Source organism: Pelodiscus sinensis, unplaced genomic scaffold, assembly GCF_049634645.1.
Source record: "Pelodiscus sinensis isolate JC-2024 unplaced genomic scaffold, ASM4963464v1 ctg129, whole genome shotgun sequence".
Classification (NCBI taxonomy): domain Eukaryota; kingdom Metazoa; phylum Chordata; order Testudines; family Trionychidae; genus Pelodiscus; species Pelodiscus sinensis.
The window spans coordinates 16,712-41,308 of record NW_027465866.1 but is presented as its reverse complement, the minus strand read 5'-3'; positions in this window follow the sequence as shown (position 1 = coordinate 41,308).

Below are 24,597 nucleotides of genomic sequence, written 5' to 3'. Positions count from 1 at the left end.
TCGGCAGACAGGCTACTGGGCTAGATGGACCTTTGGTCTGACCCAGGATGGCCATTGTAAGCTCAGGGCTCAGGGTCGGGGGTCTCAGTGGACCCCCTTGATTTTCATGCACACCTGCTCCTGGGTGGCCAGGCTGGCAGCTCTCCTGCCCTAGCCGTCCACTTTCCTGTGACCTAGTGCGGAGGTCGTGGACGAGGTCCACGATGTTCTCACTAGCCCAGGTGGGTGCCTGCCTCTTGCGGTCCCGGGCAAGCTCCCGGGAGCCGTCAGCCTGGTCCCGGGAAGAGGGGGTGGGCTGGGGGACATCGGGTGGGTGGCTCTGTGCCGTGCCAGGTGCAGGGTCTGCTAGCTGGGTGCTGGCAGGCTTGCACCTGGCACGGGCACCGTAGCCAGCCCGTGCCCCTTTAAGGGGTCTGGGGCCTGGAGGGGGGCAATAGAGTTTCTCTGGTGTTGGCCAGAGTGGCCACCAGGGAAACCTGGGGAGAGCTAGCCTCCCACTAGTTCGAATTAAGGGGCTACACACCCCTTAATTCGAACTAGTAAGTTCAAACTAGGCTTAATCCTCGTAAAATGAGGTTTTCCTAGTTCGAACTAAGTGCTCCGCTAGTTCGATTTAAATTCGAACTAGCGGAGCGCTAGTGTAGCGCCTAGGAATGTTAGTTCAAACTCACGTCCGTTAGTTCGAACTAACATTGTAGTGTAGACATACCCTCAGGTCCTTGCAGTGCCTGTGCAAGACCGAGGCGATAATCAAGGGGCCATTTGGGGGCTGGGGGCAGTCGCTCTGGGGAGTTGGAACCCCTGGATTTCGCTCTTCAGGCTGCGCCCCAAGCTCCCCTTTGCTCCTCTCATTTGCAGAATGGCCAAACGCGTCAGACAATTCTTCAAGAACACCCTGAAGATGGCCCCAGGGCCGGTGGGGAGCAGCTCCTCCATCCCCACGGGCGGGGAAGCTGAATCCCACCAGCTTGGGGCGACTCGCCCACCGGCCAGGCCCACCCGGACCTGGCTCCAGGGGCAGCTGGGAAGGCGGGACCCAGCCCAGCGGGGCAGCCGGGTAGGGTGGCTCTGGGGCCTCCTCCTCTGTGGAGAGAAACATCTGCTCCGGGAGCCCAGCCCCCATTACCACCAGGGGGCATCGCCCTGCCTGCTGGCAGGCTTGCACCTGGCACGGGCACCGTAGCCAGCCCGTGCCCCTTTAAGGGGTCCAGGGCCGGGATGGGGGCAATAGAGTTTCCCTGGCGTTGGCCAGAGTGGCCACCAGGGAAACCTGGGGAGGGCTAGCCTCCCACTAGTTTGAATTAAGGGTCTACACAGCCCTTAATTCGAACCAGTAAGTTCGAACTAGGCTTAATCCTCGTGGAATGAGGATTACCTAGTTCGAACTAAGTGCTCCGTTAGTTCGAATTAAATTCGAACTAACGGAGCGCTAGTGTAGCGCCTATGAAAGTTAGTTCAAACTAACGTTAGTTCGAACTAACTTTGTAGTGTAGACATACCCATAGATAGTTGGGTTTGTGATGACCGGGAGACCCGTATGGTCACTTGCCTGCCTTGTGCGAAGGTTGCAGATCTCTCGAGGCATCTACATAGACTTATGTGTAGTGCTGGGGAGGAGCCGGTGGTTGTGGTACATGTAGGTACCAATGACATAGGAAAGGGTAGGAGAGATGTCCTGGATGCCAAATTTAGGCTGCTAGGAAAGAGACTGAAATCCAGGACCTCTATGGTGGGATTCTCGGAAATGCTTCCAGTTCCACGCGCAGGGCCAGGTAGGCAGGCAGAGCTTCAGAGTCTCAATGCGTGGATGAGACGATGGTGTAGGGAAGAGGGGTTTGGATTTATTAGGAACTGGGGACACTTTTGGGAGAGGGGGAGCCTATACAGGAAGGATGGGCTCCACCTAAACCAGGGTGGAACCAGACTGCTGGCACTAAACCTTAAAAAGGCCGTAGAGCACTTTTTAAACTAAGAGATGGGGGAAAGCCGATTGGTGCGGAGATGCACGTAAATCGGATGGAGACTTCTCTTAGAGGAGAATCCATCGATAGAGATTCTTTAAGCTATAGTCAGAAAGAGAGGAGGGGAGACGACAAACCATAGGCCAGAGCAGACAAACAACCGCATACAGAGGAATCCAATGCATCAGGGAAGGGCAGACAAATAAGCAGTGGCAAATTTTTAAAGTGCTTCTACACAAATGCTAGGAGTCTGACTAATAAGATGGGTGAACTAGAGTACCTCGTATTAAAGGAGGAGATTGACATAATAGGCATCACTGAAACCTGGTGGAATGAGGAAAATCTGTGGGACACAATCATACCGAGATATAAAATATATCGAAAGGATAGAGCAGGCCAGGTGGGTGGCGGAGTGGCACTGTATGTGAAAGATAATGTAGAATCAAATGAAATAAAAATATTAAGTGAATCAACATGTTCCATAGAATCGCTATGGATAGTAATTCCATGCTCCAATAATAAGAAATTAGCAGTTGGGATATATTACCGACCACCTGACCAGGACAGCGATACTGACATTGAAATGCTGAGGGAGATTAGCGAGGCTACCAAAATAGAGAACTCTATAATAATGGGGGATTTTAATTATCCCCATGTTGACTGGATACATGTTACCTTAGGAAGAGAAGCAGAGAGAAAATTTCTCAATGGCTTAAATGACTGCTTCTTGGAGCAGCTGGTGCAGGAACCCACCAGGGGAGAGGCAATACTCGATTTAGACCTGAGTGGAGGGCAGGATCAGGTCCAGGAGATAACTGTTACAGGACCGACTGGGAATAATGACCATAATATAATAACATTTAACATGCCTGTGGTGGGAAGAACACCCCAGCAGTCCAACACCCTGGCACTTAATTTCAAAAAGGGGAATTACACAAAAATGAGGAGGTTAGTTAAACAGAAATTAAAAGGCACAGTGACTAGAGCCAAATCCCTGCAAGCTGCATGGAAACTTTTTAAAGACACTATAATAGAGGCCCAACTTAAATGTATACCCCAAATTAAAAAACATAGCAAGAGACCGGTAAGTCTAACTTCAGTACCGGGCAAATTAGTCGAAACAATAGTAAAGAATAAATTTGTGAGGCATGTAGAAGAACATAATTTGTTGGACAAAAGTCAACATGGGTTCTGTAAAGGGAAATCATGTATTACTAATCTATTAGGGTACGTTTAAACTTCATGCCTCTGTCGACGGAAGCATGTAGATTAGTTTATTCGAAAAAGGGAAATGAAGCCTCGATTAAAATAATCACGGCTTCGTTTAAATTTAAATGGCTGCCCAGCTCTGCTGATCAGCTGTTTGTCGGCAGATCGGGGCAGTCTGGACGCCCCGCGGTCGACAAGGAAGCCTTTGTCCATCAGCGCAGGTAAACCTGGTTTCACAAGGCATACCTGCGCCGATCGACAAAGGCTTCCTTGTCGACCGCGGCACATCCAGACTGCCCCGATCTGCCGACAAACAGCTGATCAGCAGAGCTGGGCAGCCATTTAAATTTAAATGAAGCCGCGATTATTTTAATCGCGGCTTCATTTCCCTATGCCGATCTGTCTAATCTACATGCCTCCATCGACGGCCATCCCTAGAGAGGGATGGCAAGAGACAAATTGCTTGATCATTGCCTTCGGTCCAGCCTCTTTGGGGCACCTGGTGCTGGTCACTATCGGCAGACAGGCCTCTGGGCTAGATGGACCTTTGGTCTGACCCAGTACAGCCATTCTTATGTTCTTACGGCAAACAACCTTTTCACACTCTTTCCCCCAGGTTATCTGGGTAAACACCATCACAAGGCAAACATGGATCCCGTTCAGCAGTAAAGAGCGATGGTCATCACTGCAAACACTTCACAACTTATGTCCAGGGCCTAGCCAGGAGCCGCTAGAGCAAGAAGAACGTGCGGAGGCCATGAACACAGAGGTGAGTGAAACACCTGAATGGAGATGCTAGCAGCAATCGATTCTTCTGACAGAGAGAAATGCCAGTTCTGGACCCAGGCGACAAGCAGAGACTGGCAGGACTGCAGCTATGGGACAACGACCAGTGGCTGCAAAACTTGTGCATGCATAAGGCGACTTTCATGGAGGTTTCCTTCCCTGAGGTGCAGCAGTGCCAGAATGAGACTGGCTTTGATAGTTGAGAAGCGAGTGGTAATAGCCATGTGGAAGTTAGCAAGGCCAGGCAGCTACCGGTCAGCTGGAAATTAATTCAGAGCGGGGGAATAAGACGGTGGGAGGCTGCTGTGATCCAAGCAGCCAGTGATCCAAGTAGCAACGAAGGACAGTAACTCTGGGAAACATGCAGGCCATAGTGGATGGCTTTGCTGCAATGCAGTTCCCTAATGGTGGTGGGGTGGCAGATGAAACATACATTCCTATCTTGATACCTGGCCACTATCCCAAAGAGCTCATAACTGGGAAGTGGTAGTTCTTGCTGGTGCCATGGGCTTTGGTGGATCACAAAGGCCGTTTCACTGGCATCAATATGGGATGGTCAGGAAAGGAGCATGACATGCGCATCTATAGGAACTTTGGTTTAGTCAGAAAGGTACAAGGTGGAATTTTCTTCCCACCTGGAAATCTTGCATCGGAGGCATTGAAATGCCAATTGTGATTCTTAGAAGCCCAGCCTCCCCTTCTTGCTGTGGCCCCTGAAGCAGTACGCAGGCAGCCTGGACATCAGTAGGAAGCAGCTCAGCTATAGGCCGAGCAAATGCAGAATGGTGGTAGAAAGAGCTTTTGGACGTTTAAAGGGAAGGTTTTGCCGTCTATTGACTGGGTTAGACCTCAGTATAAGCAGCATTCCCATTGTTGTAGCAGTCTCCCGTGAGCTCCCTAAAATTTTATGTCAGGGTAGGAGCATATTAAATGTGCTGACCTGTATATTTTACACAGCCCTGTCCCCGATCTGCCATGCACCACAAGCAATAACCATACTGTTGCTGAGAAATCCGGCCCCTCCCATGCCTGTACAGGCATGTCAGCCGCTCTGTTTGCTGCCTCAAGATCTGCTCCTGGGTCTTGGTTTCACGTTCCATGCACGTTATCCTCTCCTCATGCTCCGCGCATCTTCTGCAGCATCGTTCTCCTCTGCCCATTTAACCCCACCCTGCCCATGCGGGTGGGTTGCATTTGCTCATGGAATGTCATTCCGTTATGTTTTCGCCTTCAGATCTGTTCTAGCTGAACAGTTGGATGAGCCAGGGGAGTGGGCCTCAAGCTCACTGTTGCATCCTCTCCAAGAAAACAAAGGAAGGGCAGACGCTAGAGAAGACACATTGCAGAATGCAGAAGCTAATCTCTGAGCATAAAAGAACATTTGTCCGACACAACAGGCGTGTGTTAGTTACAAGGCAAAAGGCATCCTTTAAGCAGGCTCCATGCAGCAGATACAGCACAGAGGTCTTAAGGGAGCTGCTGGACTTGATTTGGTGGTAGGCATGGTAGGGAACAGTTTGGGGCTCGCTCTACTAACTCTGCTTTGAAAACACGGTGGTTGAAGCTCCCATAGCTAGGCAAGGGCCTATGTGTGCAAAGGGGCCCAGAGTGGCATGGAGACAGGGAGGAAGTCTCGTGGCCACCACATGTTCAGGCGCAGGAAAGAGTCTGTTCCCCAGAGCTGAGCCCTGTGAAAGCCCCAAAGCTCGGCTCTCTCACCAACAGGTGGAAGATATCACCTCCCCCACCGAGTCTGTCTAGGGAGACCGAGAATTGTCTTGCAGCTTGGGTGGGAAAACGCCCCCTACAAACATAGTCACCGCTCCAAAATAAACCCACTAACTCATTTCTGTTGTACAGGAAAAAACTCCAGGCCCATGTGGCGACTCTGAGGGAAAGGAGAGCGAAGCTGCTGGGGTTAAAGGAGACCAGTGAGCAGAGAAGCCAGCAGTACCTGGTAGGTGTCTGTTGTTTTTCCCTGGCTGGGAGACGTAGTTGAGACTTAGGATTGTTTATTGTTAGATTTCTCTGTGGCCTTGGTGAAGGTGGGTTTATGTGAGTTTCTCCGTTCTCATGGGATAGTGTGTGCGTGTTGCAAATATTCTCTCCCTTGAAAAAATGGAAGCTGCATTTGAATGAATGAATGAATTTCTATTCACTGTGACGTTCATAAACAACTTCTCCCAAAACACAAGGGTTGTTTCCCAGGAGACTAGGACACAGGCCCTTATGGGATATTGGGAGCAAAGTGTAAAAAAGTCCCCCCCTTGTGATGAAAACATACAGTCAAGTATCCGGCTGTGAAGGATTCAAGGTTTTGAACCCCAGTCAGGGGAGCTGACACCCTTGACAACCCCCTAAGCAAGGTGTTCATGTGTGTGTGGGTTGGGGGGTGGGGGGGAGGCAGCGCCATGTTCCTGGAAGGGGACAGTCCCATATTTAAAAGCTGTTCCCAGTGTTCTGTCTTTGTCCCATATTCCCCCGGAGCGGCCAGCACTCAGCAGGGTTTTGGGGGTTGGAAACCTGCAGCTTGCGGGACACCAGCAGCACACGAGCCAATTTTCTGTGGCCCCTTCCCACCGCAGAGCAGGGAACTTGTGCTGCAGCTTCCGGCTGGGAAGGGGAAGGGGTGGGAAAGGTGCATGCGAGTCCCTGGGGCTGCCCCTGCCCAGCCTGGGGATGCAATTCCTGGGAGCCAAGGGAAAGCCCCAGCGTGTGCCTCCTCTGTGCATGACTCCCCCCTCTCCCCAGAGGAGGGAAAGCCCTGGTACACGCCTCCTCTGGAGACCCCCCCCCCCACCACACCATGCCACTCCAGTTCTCAGCACACCACAGACCTGGGGGAGAGGAGCAGCCACTGCACTTCCAGAACCCCCAGAAGTGGCGCGTGGCTGGACTCCCATCCACCTCACGGGAAGCCGCCACTATCTCCATTGTCACTGGAGGTGGGCAGTGGGACTCCTTGGGGTGGGGGAAATCAGAGGGGGGCCTCCCAAACAGCTCATGAACGACTGTTCGCACCCTCGCAATTTGACCAGTTGGTCACGATTGACGGGTTGGTGACCATCGCCATAGCGACTGGGGGTCAGGCTGGGCTGGGAGTTTGCACAGGAAGCTGGAGGCTGCAGCCCTGTGGGTGTTCAGGTTGGGGTTGGGGTGTCAGAGCATCCAGCATCAGGGGCTCTCTCCTGCTAAAGGGCTCTGCTCAGCCAGAACAGGGCTCCCAGCCAGCCACAGGCAACTCCCCTTCCACTGCCCTGATGCCAGGGTGAGGGGCACAGCCTGTCTGAAAGGGAAGTGTCGGGCCCTGTCACTTGTGGTCTGGGTCCCTCGCCCACAATCCCCATGAGGCAGGGGAGGAGCCAGGGTGCACAGTCCTGAAATGCAGAGTTTGTGTCCTCGTCTCCCTGTGGCACCCACGGGTGTTTGTTAGCTGGGCCTTAGCCCCGCCCCTTCACCATGAGGCCACGCCCCCTGCTCCTTCTCATCCCCCCTGGGGCCCAGTCCCTCCAACAGCCCTGACTGGCCTGCCCTGGGCTGGGGACACAGGCTAGGGACTGCTCTTGGGTGCTCCAGCCTCTGCCCAGAGCAGGTGGATGGTCCTGGACAGCCCTTGTCCAGCCTGGCTCTGACATCCATCCCGGGGGGCGTGCGGGGTTCTTTGTGCTTTTCATTTTCACTTTTTCTTCCTGGTTTTAAATGCCTTTTGGGGCGGGGCAGGATCCCTCTTTGTTTTACTTTGGGGGAGACAGTCCAGTTTCCCGGAGTACGATTTCCCCCGTGGGTTTGTTTTTTTCTTCCCTTCCCATCCCACTTCTTTTTTTCCCCATTTCTGCTTCCTGGCCAATCAGTTTCAAAAAGAAAAGAATTTGCAAGGAGAACAGGGGGAGAAATTGTGATTTAAAAGAAAACAAGCCAGATGCTGTGTCTCCGAGGCAGCACTCAAGGCAGCAGGCGTGGGACAGAGCATCTCTAGGCCCAGAGACCGGGGCATGGGTCTGTTCCCAGGCACTTACCCACACGGCTCAGCACGATCACAGCCAAGGCCAGAGAGATGCACCCGGTGCCCAGCTCCACTAGGCAGTGTCGGTACCTGAGGGGAGCAGGCGGGGGAGCTGGAACAGAGGGGTTCAGAGCACAGGGTCAGCAGCTGCCGCAGCGGGATCAGAGCTATGTCACCACTAGTACTGGAGGCAGATCCACAGCTGGTGCCAACCCACCCCACAGAGCTCACAAGCAGCAGGTCAGTGGCACAGAGACTGGTTTTCTGCACTTAAAGGCTCCTCGCCCAATCGCAGGCCGTGTCAGTCAGCTGCAGCCCGACTGCCAACCCTGGGACCAGATCCAGCTGCTGGGAGTTACCTGAAGTGCTGCACTGATGTGAGAGAATTTATCCTGATTCACACCCCTTGGAAATCCATCCCTGTCAGAGTGCAGGGCACGAGCAAAGTCCGTTCTCATAACAGTGGTGGCCGCACACACCAGCTGGGATCAGGACCCTGTGGTGCCGGGCGCTGCACAGACGCAGCGAGAGACAGTCCCTGCCCCAGCTGGGACACAGAGCCCAAGGTTGGCAGGGGAGGGCCTTGCAGCCAGTACCTTGGTTCTCAGCTGCAGACGAGCTACCCCGCTGGGGGCAGGGGTCCAACCCCATGCCCCTGTCCTTGTGCTGCATCGTCCCCAAGCAGAGCGACAGTCGAGCTGTCTAGGACAGAGGGGGTGGGACAGGGCGGTGATCCTGCTACAGCGGAAGCATCTGCCCTCATACTGCAAAGCACTTGGCTGTCGCACAGAGACAATCAGATACCCAGGTAGGTGGGTGCACATGGGGATTGAGGGATAATTAGATCCTGTCACACACTGGAGCTGGCTAAAAGGAAGTGGGATTCCAACCTCCCTTCCTCCCTTTCACTTGGCTGGGACGGGGGGGGGGGGATGGGATGCAGGAGGGGATGCAGGGTGCTGGCTTCTGGAGGCAGTTCAGGGCTAGGACAGGTGCTTGGGGTTCAGGAGGGGGTTCAGGATACAGGAGGGCAAACTGCTGATTCAGAGAGGGGATTCAGGGCAGGGGTTCAGGGCGCTGACAAAGTTTTGATCAGAGTAACGAACATTTCAATGTTTGCCCAATTTGGGGCAAAACCAAATGTTGAAATATTGGAATTACCAGTTGATTTGTTTTCTATCAAAGACACACAGCAGTGAGAGAGAGAGAGAGGTGCACCAAGGGAGACCTAGTGAGAGACTCTGTGAAAGAGAGTTTTGTCCTTGAGGCTACATCTTCACTGCATTCTTATTTTGGAATAAGCTATTCCGGAGGAGATATTCCAAAATATCTTATTTCAAAATAGCGTGTCTACACTACAGGGAAGCCTCAAAATTAGTCCAAGGCAGGCTTCTCTAATGTGGATGCACTGTCTCGATTTAGACCCCCCCAGGAGGCACTGGGGAATAATTACTTTGAATGGCCCTGGGGAGGAGTTATTTTGAATTAGCAGCAGTGGAGCATCCACACTACCGCTATTCCGAAATAGCTATTTTGGAATCAACGTTATTCTTTATGGAATGAAGTTTACAGACATCAGAATAAGCTGTCTGTTATGTCAAATGTATTTTGATAACGGAATTGCTATGTAGATGCTATATAGGAAGCCTAATCCGAACTACCTAGTCCGTGCCGCATGTAGCCGCGGGCACGGAGTCCGAACTAGCCGGCATTTAAAAATAGCGGCGCCTGGCAAGATACAAATGAAGCCCGGGAAATTCAAATCCCGGGCTTCATTTGCAACTTCGGTTGCCTACATTAACCACCCTAGTTCGAACTAGGGTGGTAGTGTAGACATACCCTCTGTACCTGGGAGCAAGTCACAGAATTACACTGAGCCTTAGTTTCCCAAATGTAAAATGGAGTTCATGCCTCCTTTCTCTGTACTGTTTGTAACTTTTTTGGGGCAGGGCTTGTCTCTCTATGGCTGTGTCTACATTGGCACCCTTTTCCAGAAAAGGGATGCTAATGAGACCAGTCGGAATTGCAAATGCCCTGGGGATTTAAATTTCCCCCCCGGCATTTGCATGAACATGGCTGCCGCTTTTTTCCAGCTCGGGGCTTTGCCGGAGAAAAGCGCCAGTCTAGACAGGTATTTTCAGAAAATAAACCCTTTTCCGGAAGATCCCTTATTCCTACTTAAAATCAGGAATAAGGGATCTTCCGGAAAAGGATTTATTTTCCGAAAGATACCTGTCTAGACTGCACTATGCAAATTCCATATCTGATTTTGATTGAATTTCAAAATAGGCTGTTTCGAAATTTGGTGCATCGACACAGCACCAGATTTCAAAATAAGACGCTATTTAGAGACATCTCTTAACCCTCATGGAATGAGTGTGACTGGGATGCCGAAATAGCACGCCTGTTGTCTGAAAAATATTTTGAAATAATGGGCAGCTTGTTATGATGTGTGGTAGCTATTTCAGGATACCTCCAGTGTCCCAAAATAGCTGTACAGTGTAGACCTACTCTTATTCCTCGTGAAATGACGGTCACAGGAGTCGGAGTTGTAAGCAGTCCTCTGGCTGCATGTTATTTCAGCATTATCATATATATAGTAGCCCAGTGTCTGAGAGTCTATAACACTGTAGCGTTACAAACTCGCCTCTGGGGGGTGTTCCAGACTGGTTATAGTAGCTGTAGCGTTACAGACTCGCCTCTGGGGGGTGTTCCAGACTGGTTATAGTAGCTGTAGCGTTACAGACTCACCTCTGGGGGGTGTTCCAGACTGGTTATAGTAGCTGTAGCGTTACAGACTCGCCTCTGGGGGGTGTTCCAGACTGGTTAGAGTAGCTGTAGCGTTACAGACTCGCCTCTGGGGGGTGTTCCAGACTGGTTAGAGTAGCTGTAGCGTTACAGACTCGCCTCTGGGGGGTGTTCCAGACTGGTTAGAGTAGCTGTAGCGTTACAGACTCGCCTCTGGGGGGTGTTCCAGACTGGTTAGAGTAGCTGTAGCGTTACAGACTCGCCTCTGGGGGGTGTTCCAGACTGGTTATAGTAGCTGTAGCGTTACAGACTCGCCTCTGGGGGGTGTTCCAGACTGGTTATAGTAGCTGTAGCGTTACAGACTCGCCTCTGGGGGGTGTTCCAGACTGGTTATAGTAGCTGTAGCGTTACAGACTCGCCTCTGGGGGGTGTTCCAGACTGGTTAGAGTAGCTGTAGCGTTACAGACTCGCCTCTGGGGGGTGTTCCAGACTGGTTATAGTAGCTGTAGCGTTACAGACTCGCCTCTGGGGGGTGTTCCAGACTGGTTATAGTAGCTGTAGCGTTACAGACTCGCCTCTGGGGGGGTGTTCCAGACTGGTTAGAGTAGCTGTAGCGTTACAGACTCGCCTCTGGGGGGTGTTCCAGACTGGTTATAGTAGCTGTAGCGTTACAGACTCGCCTCTGGGGGGTGTTCCAGACTGGTTAGAGTAGCTGTAGCGTTACAGACTCGCCTCTGGGGGGTGTTCCAGACTGGTTAGAGTAGCTGTAGCGTTACAGACTCGCCTCTGGGGGGTGTTCCAGACTGGTTAGAGTAGCTGTAGCGTTACAGACTCGCCTCTGGGGGGTGTTCCAGACTGGTTATAGTAGCTGTAGCGTTACAGACTCGCCTCTGGGGGGTGTTCCAGACTGGTTATAGTAGCTGTAGCGTTACAGACTCGCCTCTGGGGGGTGTTCCAGACTGGTTAGAGTAGCTGTAGCGTTACAAACTCGCCTCTGGGGAGTGCGGAGCCCAAACGGCCATTTGGGCTCCATGGTCCCCCACGTGAGAGGGAGGAGGGGGAGGAGAAGAGAAAGACAGAGACAGAGAGAGAGGCAGGAGGCGGAGGAGAGCTGAGAGTGGGAGGAAGCAGTAGGAGGAGGAGAGAGAGAGAGAGGGATGAAGAGGAGAAACCCGAAAATCCCATCTTATGACACGCTATTGGCTAGTATTGAAATAAGGGTCTGAAGTGTAGAAATGACGCTGCTGTGTAAACATGCCCCTAGTGCAGAGTTTCTCAAACTGTGGGTCCCAGCCCCCTCCCCCAGCCCGGGGGGCTTGCGAGCAACTTACAGGGAGGTCGTAGTATCACAAGTTTGAGAACCCCTGCCCTAGTGGGTTGTTTTAAGCCTATTGAAATAAATGGGAATTGGGCCCTGAAGGCCTAGGTTCCCAAATATATTGCTCTGCCCAGCACCCAAGGGAGTTAGGCACCTGGATACTGTTGAGGAGCTGGGCCGAGGTGCTTTTGAAAACCTCCCTCAGGCATTGCTGCAGTTTTAGGTGCCTAAAATCCTTGAATTATCCCATGATCCTCCCCTCCCCTGCATCACAGGGAATGTGGGCAAGAGGCAGAGAGGGGAAGTGACAGATGCCAGATAAAGTCCTAAGCAGGCAGGCTGTGCCCCTCACAGGTGGGAGCACTCGAAGGGGAGGGGCACCCATCCCAGCCTGGGAGGAAGTCTGTGAGCAAAGCAATGACTGTAGCAGCAGAGAGACCCAGACACTCTGACCACCAGCCTGACACCCTCAGGGCTGCAGCCCAGCCCCTCAGCTTCCTGTGCGATCTCACACCCCCGCCCATGTCTCCTGGCCTTTCCTCTGAGACCCAACACAGGTGAGGAGAGCTGCACTGTATTGAACCTGCAGCCCCAGAGGGCCAGATCACATGGTCTGTCCCCAGCCTGGGATCCAGACTGGTCCTCCCTCTGTGCCTCAGTTTCTCCAGTGGTACAGTGGTGATAACAGCTCTGTGCTGTGTCTCACCTGGGGTGGGGAGGCTAAATCCGGTCAGACTCTGAGGTGCTCTGACACTGTGGAGGAGAGCGGTGAGTAACTGAGAGAGCTGCAAACACAGGCTGGGTTTGCAGAAAGGCCCAAGGGATTTAGGTATCTCTCAAGCTGATTTTTCAGTCCCAGCCACTTTTTCAGACCCAGTAGCCCAGGGGAGTCAGAAGTGATGAGGCTGAACAGACTTAGTTCTGTCTCCACAGGGCTCTGTCAGTTCTCCTGTCTAACACCCTCCTGTAACACTGACCAGTCACCATTCTCCCCAACGCTGCTTTGCAGTATCCCACCTGGCGTCAGAAACGGGACAGACCCCGGCAGCCCCTGGGAGTGGGGACCCCAGCACAGCAGCCTGCAGCGCCTGCCTGGAGCGTGTCCGATCCCAGCTGTGCCCCACGGCCCAGCCCGGCCCAGCAGGTAACCCCAGCTCATGTGTGTCTGAGCCGCCCACCCCCAGGCACTGCCAGTGGGAACCCAGCTGCGGGGCCAGGCCATGGGGCTCCTGCAGGGCAGGGACACGCCGCCCCCTGCTGGCTGCACTGATCTAGTCCCCATCCCCACTCAGAGCCAGGCTGGGAATGTACCTGCCTCAGCAGGGCCTGGCTGTGGTATTACATGGGAAGATTTAAATAGCTGTAATACAAAGTGATCCAGGGTTTTTTTCGGTGGGAGGTGGGGTCAAAACTCATTATTAGAGACACTGTCTCATGGTTCCACACACACACACACACACACACACACACCATTCCCTGGCATCTGGGCCCATGTCCCCCCCATTTCACATCACCCCTTGGTTCCAGCCTTCCCTGCTAGTCTGAGTTTATCCCACAGTTACTCCAAGAACTTCTAGGCCACTCTGGCTGTGAAAAGGGGTCTTAATGTGGGTACTTACCTGGTCCCAGATAGACCAGTCCTGCTGGCGTGGAGCTGCTGGAAGGGTCCCTCGCCAATGTTCCCTCTAATGTTTTCCAGCCGTGTGCAGAATGCCCTGTGCACTGAGGCATGTGTGGATGTGCACCACCAATAGACACACATGCTGCTGTCTGTGCGCGCTCTGCTAATCGGCTGGGCAGCATTTGAATGTCTCCTGGGTGCTCACCCAAAGGCTCAGCTTACAGGAACCCTGCGCAACAGCCTCTTCCCAACTCCCACAGTAGAGGCAGAGCAGGGTGTGTGGCTAGAGCACAGTGCACCATGGGAATTCTCTGCTCTCCAGGGCCCAGATGGGAGCAATGGGTTAGGCAGAGCAGCCCCAAGGCTCCTTTGACCATCCCCCTGGAGCCAGGCAGGGCCCAGCCCCCGATTGCAGGGAGCACAAAGGGGATTCAAGGGGAAAGTACAAACTGGAGATGGAAGAGTGCAGTCGATCAACCGACAGGCAAAAGCTTATAGGTGAATGCTCTACACGACACGCATTTCCCCCTTCCCTCTGCCAGTGCATCGTTTAGCAGGATGCCCAGCAGCCCGGCTCAGTTCTGGCTCATGCAGGGTCCAGGACCTACCCCCGTTGTGGCTCTGCTTTTAAAGAGTATTAGGAGCTGGGTGTGCAGGCAGCTTGCACCAGGTCCAGGAGCTCAGATTCCTGCCATGCCCCCAACCCCTGGACAGGGGCTGCTGCTGTCCCAAGAGGAGAGCTGGTTTTTAAACGGGTTCCCCTTGCAGACCTGCTCCCGCCTGGCACCTCTGCTGCTGCCTCTGATACAGAGGCAGCAGGGTGGGTGGGCAAGGGGCTCCTCGGGAGTGGGGCCGGAGCGCACTGGCGGCTGACTATAGAATAATCGAGTAAGGGATACGAATTCATGCAGTTACTCGACTGTTCAGTTAACCACTATGGACCATCTCTAATTCAAACCCATTTATCCCCATCCCTGCCCGTCACAGGAAGGGGGTAGCTGGGAATGAGCCTCAGAGCACTAATGGTGCCCGTGTCTTTGCAGGGGGCGCCGGGCGCAGTCCCAGGGCTGAAGGGGAGGCAGATAGCAGGGGCCCCAGTCTGCTCTGCTCGCCAGGCTCCTAGAAGCATGACTTGGGGAAAGGGTGGAGTCACCCCCTCACACACACACCCCCTGGTCGCTGGTACCAAGAAGCAGTTGGGAACTGGTGGAGCCATGTGGTCTGGGGAGGGGTCGCTTCGCTGCTGGTTACTAAGGGGGCAGGCTTGACTCCTGCTGCTGTTCTGGTGCTACTAAGCCCCCAGGCCATTTCAATTGGGGGAAAGTGGTGGAATGGGGGCAGGAAGGGTGGAGAAATGGGGCCAAGATGCTGGGGAGCTCAGCATCCCCCAGTAACGGCCCTGCTGGGTGCAGCTTGTAAGAGGTCAGCTGGAGCTGGGGCTACCATTTACGTGCCATGTGGCTGCCTAGAGCACCATGAAATCAGGGGCAATTTGGTGCCACAGGTTTCGTGGTGCCCCACATGGCTGTGTAGCTTGCGTATTGGTAGGGGTGGCCCAGGAGAGAGGGAGGGGGAAAGAGAGATGCAGGTCAGGGCTACACGTCCTGTAGGCCACATGTGGCCCGCAGCCTGTTTGTTTGTGGCCCGCAGTGTAGTTTGTGTTTACGCAGAGCTCAACGTGTGGCCCACAGGAGGAAGCCAGAACAAAGAAGTAATCGATGTCATGCTGTTCTGCAGCTGCGCATTTTCGGAGTTAAATTCCTGGACTGTCATTGTTCAGTGAAAGTGCTGCCATAGGGGTGGAAATCGGGTAATTGTTGCATTTTGTTCATATCAGCAGAACTGACTTAAATGGGGCCTGCGTGTTGTGTAGTCTTTGTGTTCATGCCTGTCGGTGTGAAAAAAGGGATTTGCATGTCTATGAACCACGCTTAAGTTGTGGCCCTCAGCATGTGCTCGGAGCATCACTGTGGCCCCCAGGGCTTCCAAAGTTGAGTAGCCCTGATGTAGGGGGACGGATGGATGGAGGGTCTACATGGGGATTGCCAGGCTCACAGCCCCATAATTCTGGTGCTGGACTTGATGACGACTTGGACATGAGAGAACATTCAGGTCACCAGGTGCCTGTCACACTCCCTGCAGGAGGCCCTCCAGGACCTGACGCAAGGCCCCTCTCAGCTCTGGGTGGGACTGTCCCACCCCTCCCCGGAGAAGGCCTGGACCTGGCTGGATGGATCCCGGCTGGATCAGACCCGGTGAGTGATTCCTTGAGTCACTTTCCCTGTGTGGGCAGAAGGGGACAGGGACGGGAAGGGCAGAGGAGGAGCAGGGATGTTCAGGGTGAGGTGACGCTGAGGTTGTCCATTGACAGTCTGTGGAGGGAGCAGAGCAAAGGGGTGAGGCCGGAGCCTTGGGGATCCCCAGAGAGGGGGGCAGGAGAGGGGCAGACATGGACCAGCCAGAGGCAGGAGGGAACCAGGAGGGGCAGCGTCGGCACAGCCCGGCAAGGAGGAGCCGTGGGGCAGGAGAGAGATGGGCAGGGCCTAGCGCAGCAGGGAGGAGGGAGCTGGAGCTGGGCTTGGGCCAGGGAGAGGCCGTTAGAGCCCCTGGGCTGGCCCTGGCAGTGGTGGGGAGGGGCAGTCCCAGGGCAGAGCTGGACGGGAGAACAGGGCAGCTGCGGATCCTGTTAGCACAGGGAAGAGCCGCTGTCGAGTGAGTGTGATGGGCCCACAGGTGCTGACAGGGGCCTTTCCTGTGTGTCGCAGGCTCCCGGTGTCAGGCCCAGCTGAGGGGAACAGCTGTGGGATGATGAAGGGGAATCAGATTCATTCACAAGGCTGCAGCTCTGCACATCAGTGGATTTGCCAGCGAGATGCCGTCCCCCTCTGAGCAGGGTATGTTGGAGACCTCAGAGCACGGCTCCATTATCCCCGTGTCACACCTGGGGAAACCGAGTCACAGACACTCACCTGCCCAAGATCACACCGAGAATTGGTGACAAAATGGAAAATGGAACCCAGGAGTCCTGGCTCCCAGCCCTCCCTGGGTATGTCTACACTACCCTCCTAGTTCGAACTAGGAGGGTAATGTATGCATACCGCACTTGCTAATGAAGCCCGGGATTTGAATTTCCCGGGCTTCATTAGCATAAGCGGGGAGCCGCCATTTTTAAATCCCCGCTGCTTCGAACCCCGTGTAGCGCGGCTACACGGGGCTCGAACTAGGTAGTTCAGACTAGGGTGCCTATTCCGAACTACCGGTACACCTCGTTTCACGAGGAGTAACGGTAGTTCGGAATAGGACCCTAGTCCGAACTACCTAGTTCGAGCCCCGTGTAGCCGCGCTACACGGGGTTCGAAGCAGCGGGGATTTAAAAATGGCGGCTCCCCGCTTATGCTAATGAAGCCCGGGAAATTCAAATCCCGGGCTTCATTAGCAAGTGCGGTATGCATACATTACCCCGCTAGTTCGAACTAGCGGGGTAGTGTAGACATACCCCCTCAGTCTGTAGACGCGAGTCCAAGTTCCGGTTTTGTTGTTCCAACAGGGCTAGGCTGAGGGGTGTCACGCTGTGCTGAGCCTTGGGGACGGTTATCTCTAGTCCTCTCCCCTAGTACTGGGGAGAGAAGAGTCTGCCCCAGATCCCCAGCTCACGTAAATCAGCCCAGATCCAGAGTGTCCCAGCTGGGCATCTGGCCAGTGACTCCAGGGGAGCTTCGGCTCCATTGGCACCAGCTGGGGATCTGGGTTTTCCCCTCTATTTCACCCCTTTTCATTTCCTGGCACCTCTGTCAGGTCCCACTCTCAGCTCTGTTCCCCGGCCCCTCCATTGCTGCCATCAAGCCTGTGACCTGACACCCCTCTGCCCATCCTGCCCTAACCGATCGTTAACTCCTGTCACTAGGCTGCTGGATAGGATGCTAAACACCTGCTGGGTGACTAAGACACTTTCCCTCTCAGTGCCTCAATTTCCCCATCTGTGAAATGGGGATAATCAAACTGACCTGGCTGCAGCATTTCAAGATCTCCTGCAGCAGCCCCTCAGTCAGCAAGAAGCCATGAGGGGCAGGGTGTTTTCACGGGCAGGCCAGCTTTGGGACTCTGCAGTCCAAGGGCCCAGCCCCACCCTTTCAACACACCCAGCTCAGAGCTGGAGGGAACATTTTTAGGTTTAAACTTTGTGAAACTTCAGAGCCAGAAGGAAAAGTAACAACCCAACCTATCCCCCACCCCATTCCAGCAGCCACAGGGTGCATCTACATGGCAGGGTTTTTATGCAAAAACAACACTTACGTCCACACTGCAATTGCGTTCTTGTGACAGGTAGAACAGAGGGTTTTTTCTGACAGTAGTAAACCTCATTCTAGAAGGAAGACGCCTTTTTCAGAAAAAGACGTGTGAGGACAAGGAAGAGGGAGTTTTTTTGAAAGAAGAGGTCTCCAGGAAAAAGCATAGGTGCCCTGGTGGCCACCCCGTCCACAGTAATCACAACTGAAATGCGAGAGTGTCCAATCAGTGTGGATGCTCTCTGTTGAAAAATCAGATGGTTGTTTTGATGCACTTTGGCCATGTGGACCCGCTCTTTTGAAGAATACATTTGCGCCGTAGGTCTAAATCAGTGTTTCTGAAACTTTTTAAGACCAAGAAACATCAATCATTTTTTTTTATGAGGAACACCAAGATCTGCAGAAAAATATGCAAATGAGATTGTGGCTCATGCAAATGAGTCCCTTATTAGTATATTTTTTGCAGAGAAAACTCGTAGTGTAGACATGGCCACAGTGTATGTGTCTGGCTTTATAAAGCAGAGGCTCACTGCTTCTCTAGTATATTCTCAATTAACACAGTGTGTTGCCTTCTCCCCTGAAAAAGATCCCGTGTGCTTCTTATAAGCATAACTAGCTTCATCCGCTGACACCCCTGCTCCCTCTGTGCTGTTGGTTTGTATTGTGGGAACAGGTCAATCCCACTTCTCTAGCCACGTGTTTCTGCACCTTTCGTTCTTTGCTAGACGCCCCTCAGATCCCTTAGTAGCTGCCTCGTCCCTAAGCTGGACAGCCTGATGCTCTTAGTTGCTCCTCCTATGGACCCATTGCCTGGGCTTTGTCATCCCTGGTCCCTGGCTCTGAATGTTTTCCTGTTCCTCCAGGGCCCTTTATTATAAGTCACCAGCCTCTAGATGCTGAAGAACCCATGCTCAGAGGGACACTAATATGGTACTTCCTGATCGAGGGGTACATGTCCAGCCCTGGATTGGGATTCAACAGACCTGGGTCTACCACTTTCCAGTGGGGTGACTTTGGGCAAGACACTGTCCCTTTCTGTGACTCAGTTTCCCCATCTGCCGAATGGGGATAATGAACCTTCTTTCCTTTGGAAAGTAGGTTGAGCGCTGCAGATGAGACAAGCTAGAGGCGCTTTGCCAATGTATCAACTGTCGTTAATGTGGGGGAAGGAAAAAACTACCAGGGAGTCAGTCCCACCTGTGTGAAAGAGTTTCTAGCAGGAGCTGATTCCAGCTCAGGACCAACATTAAAGTCTAGGAAGAGAAGGGTCCTTTATAGTGTCCATGCTAGTGCTTACACCAGTCCTGTTAACAATTCCCCCCTCCCCCAGTTACAGTGGCCTAATGTCTGAGGTGCTGAGGGAGGGGCAACCTCTACTGACCCACGAATGGGCTTGTCTGGCCTTACACTCTGCTAAGGACCGACAAGCTGGGTGGGGCCGAGGGAGCAGCCCCTGGGGCATTAGTGGCCAGCCGGCTCGTCCCCAGACCCAGCTGCCATTCAGTGGGGCTCCAGGGGAACCCCTCAAACACCCAGAGGGGCCGGCCAGGGCCAGGTCATCAGCCTTGCAGGGGAGGGGGAGGTGGAGCAAAGGCCTGTGGCAGGACCTCAGCCCATTGGGGACAGGGATGACCTCACAGAGAGACTCTGACAACAGCCACTCAGGACAGAGGCGCAAGGCCGGGGCAAGCTCAGAGATTCCCGCGGTTTGGCAGCAGCGCGGCCCCTTCCCAGGGTCTCTGCGGGGGCCAGATGGAGAATTGGGACCGAGGGGCGGGGGCAGGAGGAGCCTCATCGGCCTTTTCTACTTCCCTGCGGCCGGCAGTGCCGGACCCGGAGAGACAGTGGGAGCCTCAGAGAGGTTTGGAGCCTGCTCAGTTTGGTTCCCCTTTGCCCCCTCCCCTCCCTCTGTCTCGCCTTCTTCGGGCTTTTTCCCCCTTTCCCTGCCCCACCAAGCACGGTGGGTGGGTGTTGGGGCGGTCGGAGGCCTCACTCAGAGCTGAGCTGGCAGAGCGCTGGGAGCTGGAGGTGACCTGGCCCGTCCTTTCGAACATCTGTTGAGCCCTCTCCCCTCCCCCTGCTGCCTCGGAGCTCCAAGTCTTGCTGCGGATTGGTCGAGTGGGTGGTTACTGACAGGGGAGACTCGCGGCCTTTTATTCTCTTTAAAACTGTTCTCAGTGAGTCGTTATTAATAGTTCCCAGCCATGCTGGAAGGGCCTAACACGTGGGGCTCTGCAGGGGTCTGTTCTGGGACGGCTCTGTTCAATCTCCATCAGTGATTTAGATATTGGCATGGAGAGGGCGCTTATTAAGTTTGCAGATGATACGAAGCTGGGAGGGGTGGCAAGTGCTTTGGAGGAAGGGTCAGAATTCAAAGTGATCTGGACAAACTGGAAAAATGGTCTGAGGTAAATAGGATGAAGTTTAATAAAGACAAATGCAAAGTGCTCCACTTCGGAAGGGACAATCCACGTCACACACACAGAACGGGAAGTGACTCTCTAGGAAGGAGTCCTGCAGAAAGGGATCTAGGGCTCAGAGTGGACCACAAGCTAAATAGGAGTCAAAAGTGTGACACTTGCAAAAAAAAGCAACCGTGATTCTGGGAGGCACTAACAGGAGTGTGGTGAGCAAGACAGGAGAAGTCAGAATTCCGCTCTGCTCTGCGCAGATTAGGCCTCACTTGGAGTCGTGTCTCCAGTTCTGGGCACCATGTTTCAGGAATGAATTGGAGAAATTGGGGAAGGCCTGGAGAAGAGCAACAAAAATGTGGAACAGTTTAGAAAACATGAGAGTGAAAGAACTGGGCTTGTTTAGTCTGGAAAGGAGAAGACTGAGAGGGGACATGAGAGCGGTTTTCACGTACCCAAAAGGGTGTCACAAGGAGGAGGGAGACAAACTGTTCCCCTTGGCCTCTGAGGACAGGACAAGGAGCAATGGGCTGAAACTGCAGCAAGGGAGGTTTAGGTTGGACATTAGGAAAATGTTTCTGCCTGTTGGGAAAACTTCCTGTCAGTGTTGTGAAACACTGGAACAAATTGCCTGGGGAGGTTGCGGAATCTCCATCACTGGGGATATTTCAGAGCAGGTTGCACAGACACCTGTCAGGGATGATCTAGACGGAGCTGGGTCCTGCTGTGAGGGCAGGGAACTGGACTTGATGGCTTCTCAATGTCCTTTCCCATTCTACTGTTCTGTGATTCACAGACCAGACGGATCAGTCCCAGACCAGCAGGGCTTGCGGGGGAGGTGTGTGTGTGTCGGCAGGAGGTGGTGATCAAGCTGTTTCTCTCCCTACCTATCTCTGGGCAGTTCCCGAGTCTCTCTAAGGGGCAGGGCTGCTCACACACTTGCTGACGGTGCCCATGAGCAGTGGTTGGGCTGTGGCTGGTTGTACAGCTCTGGGCTCTGATTGTCCAAATGTCCCAAGGTGCTGGCTGGGGGCAGGACACCAGCCGTGTGGGGGGAGGGGAGGTTTCCCAGCGGTGACCCCGGCTCCTCTTCCTTTGCAGGCTCCGCACGGCGGGGTCTGGCCTCGGGCCGGCCCTGCGGGGGGACCTGCGGGCAGAGCCCCACACGGGCGCGCAGACAGCGGGGAGGTGAGCATGGGCGAGCAGGGGGAGGCTGTTTTCCTTTAGCACTGGGGGTGGGGGGTGGGAAAGGGGAGACTGGGGACCCTTGGGCAGGGCTGTGTTGGGCCCTTCCCCCTCCAGGGTCAGGGCTGGGAGTGGAAGTTGATCTCAGGGCCTGGCTGGTTCTGGGAACAAGAACCTCAAATCCCATCCCCTCCCCCTCACAACTCCCCCCTCCCCCACTATGGGATCCATCCACATTGCCCTAGCCTGGAGAGACAAGGCCCTTCCCAAGAGCCAGGACCATGGATCCGACTCGCTCCCCTGAGCACCAGGGCCCAGCCCCGGGGATGGGGATGGGGGCTCGTTGGCACAGCCTGGGCTCGGGTCTATTGACCTGCCCCCCCTCTCTCCTCCCAGCGTGTCAGCTCCTGCATCGCGCCCAGAGTGTCCCAAGGGAGCCAAGGCCCCAGGGAGCATCAGAGCCCGGTTGTAATTGCCCCCCCGCACCCGGCATGGGAGGTGAGTGACCTCTGAGCCTCTCTGGCCCCGGGGTGAGCAGGCGACTCCCACAGGCTGCAGGGCGGCAGCGGCAGGGCTGTGGGCTGGGAGTGACCCCTGGGGAGGACAGAGTCAGAGCCGGGCCTGAGCCAGACTTGGGTCCAGCTCATCTTCTCCTGGCTCAGGGGAGACCCGGGGACGATAAGGTTCCTTTCTGGCCATGGGCCCCTCCTTGTCCCCTGGTAGGGTTACCAGATGGGTTTGAAAAACCTCCCAGACACACGTGATCTCAGAACGGGAAGGGGGGACTGGCTGGGAGGGGAGTGAGGCTGGGATGGGGCTGGGGGAATGGGGCTGGTGCAGGGAGATCGGGGGTGGGGGAGACCGGCCAGCGGGAAGCAGGGCTGGCTGGGAGGAGGTCGGGAGGAGCAGGGCTGATGGGGCGGGGGGGAGAACTGGGAGCGGGGAGGGGGGGAAGGGACCAGCCGGCGGGAAGCAGGGGCCTAGCCGGGATGGAGTTGGGGGGAGCAGGTCTAGCAAAGGGAGGAGCGGCCAGTGGGGAGGGGGCTGGCCTGGGCGCACACAGATCCCAGGGTGCTGCCTGTCCCACACACAGTCCCGGCGCAAGAAGAGCGAGTCCGGCCCCAGGATTCCCTCTCTCCCCGGACCCACCCTCCCCCCCCCCCGCTGTGTAGCTACGTGCTGCCTGGCTGGTACTGCCCAGTCCAAACCCTGCAAAACCAGCTGGGGGTGCAAGTCCCCATGGAGGGCCCTGCCCACCGCCCTTCGCCCCAGGAGCTGGGGGGCCCATTAGCTCCTCTCCCCACTGGCTCCAGCAGGGGGACGTGGGGAGGGGGGCTCCTGACCCAGGGCGGTTGGGAGCAGGACACTGATGGGCCCCGTCTCCTCCCTTCCATCCCAGCTCAGCACAGCCCCCCTTAGGGAGCTCGGGGCCCAGCTGGGACGGTCCCTCGGGGGCCCAGCCGAGGACACCGGCCGGCCGGCCAGGGAGGGGGCTGACCCCTCTGCCCACTGCTGCTGCGCCAGAGGTGAGGGACCCCGCTGGGCAATGGGCCGCTAGAGCAGACACCGGCAGATGCCAGGCCGGGGGCCCTGTGGAAATGACCCGCCCAGGCTCCCACCTGCAATGGGAGTAGGGTTACCAGGTGAGTAAAAAAAATATTGGACACACTTGATCTCAGATGAGGGTGGGGGGACGGGACAGGAGGGAGGCAGGGCTGGCCGGGGGAGGGAGGGGGGTTGGGGCGGCCAGTGGGAAGCAGGCCTGATGGGGGGGAGAGGGGAACAGGTGAGGGACAGCGGGACTGGACGGGGGCCCAGCCGGAAAACCAGAAAGTCCCGACATTGCTCATGCCCAGTGAGTTCTGACTGTTCTCACTGGGCAGAGGGCCCAAAAACTGGACTGTCTGGTCGAACACCGGACACCTGGGACCCTGAATGGGAGCCCTGGGGCAGCCGGATGCTGTGGGGGAACAGCTGGCATGGGGGGGGGAGGGAGGCGGTAGCAGCTCCTGCAGTGATAGGCCAGAGGGGTCTGGCCCTGGGGGCCCTAGAGAGGCGCCACCCAGGGCCAAGCCCCCACTGCCCCCTGGGTCCCGGGCCCCGCATATGACAGGCCCTTGCTGTCTTGGGACAGGAGGAGCCCGGTCACGGGGATGCACGAGCCCGGTCACGGGGATGCACGGAGGAGCCCGGTCACGGGGATGCACGGGGATGCACGGGGATGCACGAGCTTGGCTCCAGGGCCGGTGTTGCCTGCAGGGAAGGAGCTGCCAGCGGGAGTAGGAGCATCAGTCGGAGCTTTTCCTGCTCATGCCGGGACTGGAGCCATGGACCCGAGCCGGCCCTGGACCGGGCACCAGGGGAGAAGGAGGAGCTGCCCCTCCCCCCCGCGGGGGATAGAACCTCCCCTCCCCCATCTCCTGTCCCTGGACAGGGACCTGCACAGCCCAGTGAGTCAGGGCCAGCTTATGGACTGTAGCCATTGGGCTGCACAGCCCTGACTAAAGGGGCAAGGTACCGACACTGGCCATTGGGCCACACTGGTTGGACTAAAGGGGCAAGAAACTGACCTTCGCCATTGGGCCAAACTTCCCTTAGAAAAGGGGCAATTACTGACACTGGCCATTGGGCCAAACTTCCCTTAGAAAAGGGGCAAGGTACTGACACTGGCCATTGGGCCAAACTGCCCTTAGAAAAGGGGCAAGGTACTGACACTGGCCATTGGGCCACACTGCCCTTAGAAAAGGGGCAAGGTACTGACACTGGCCATTGGGCCACACTGCCCTTAGAAAAGGGGCAATTACTGACACTGGCCATTGGGCCACACTGCCCTTAGAAAAGGGGCAATTACTGACACTGGCCATTGGGCCACACTGCCCTTAGAAAAGGGGCAAGGTACTGACACTGGCCATTGGGCCACACTGCCCTTAGAAAAGGGGCAATTACTGACACTGGCCATTGGGCCACACTGCCCTTAGAAAAGGGGCAATTACTGACACTGGCCATTGGGCCACACTGCCCTTAGAAAAGGCGCAAGGTACTGACTCTGGCCATTGGGCCACACTGCCC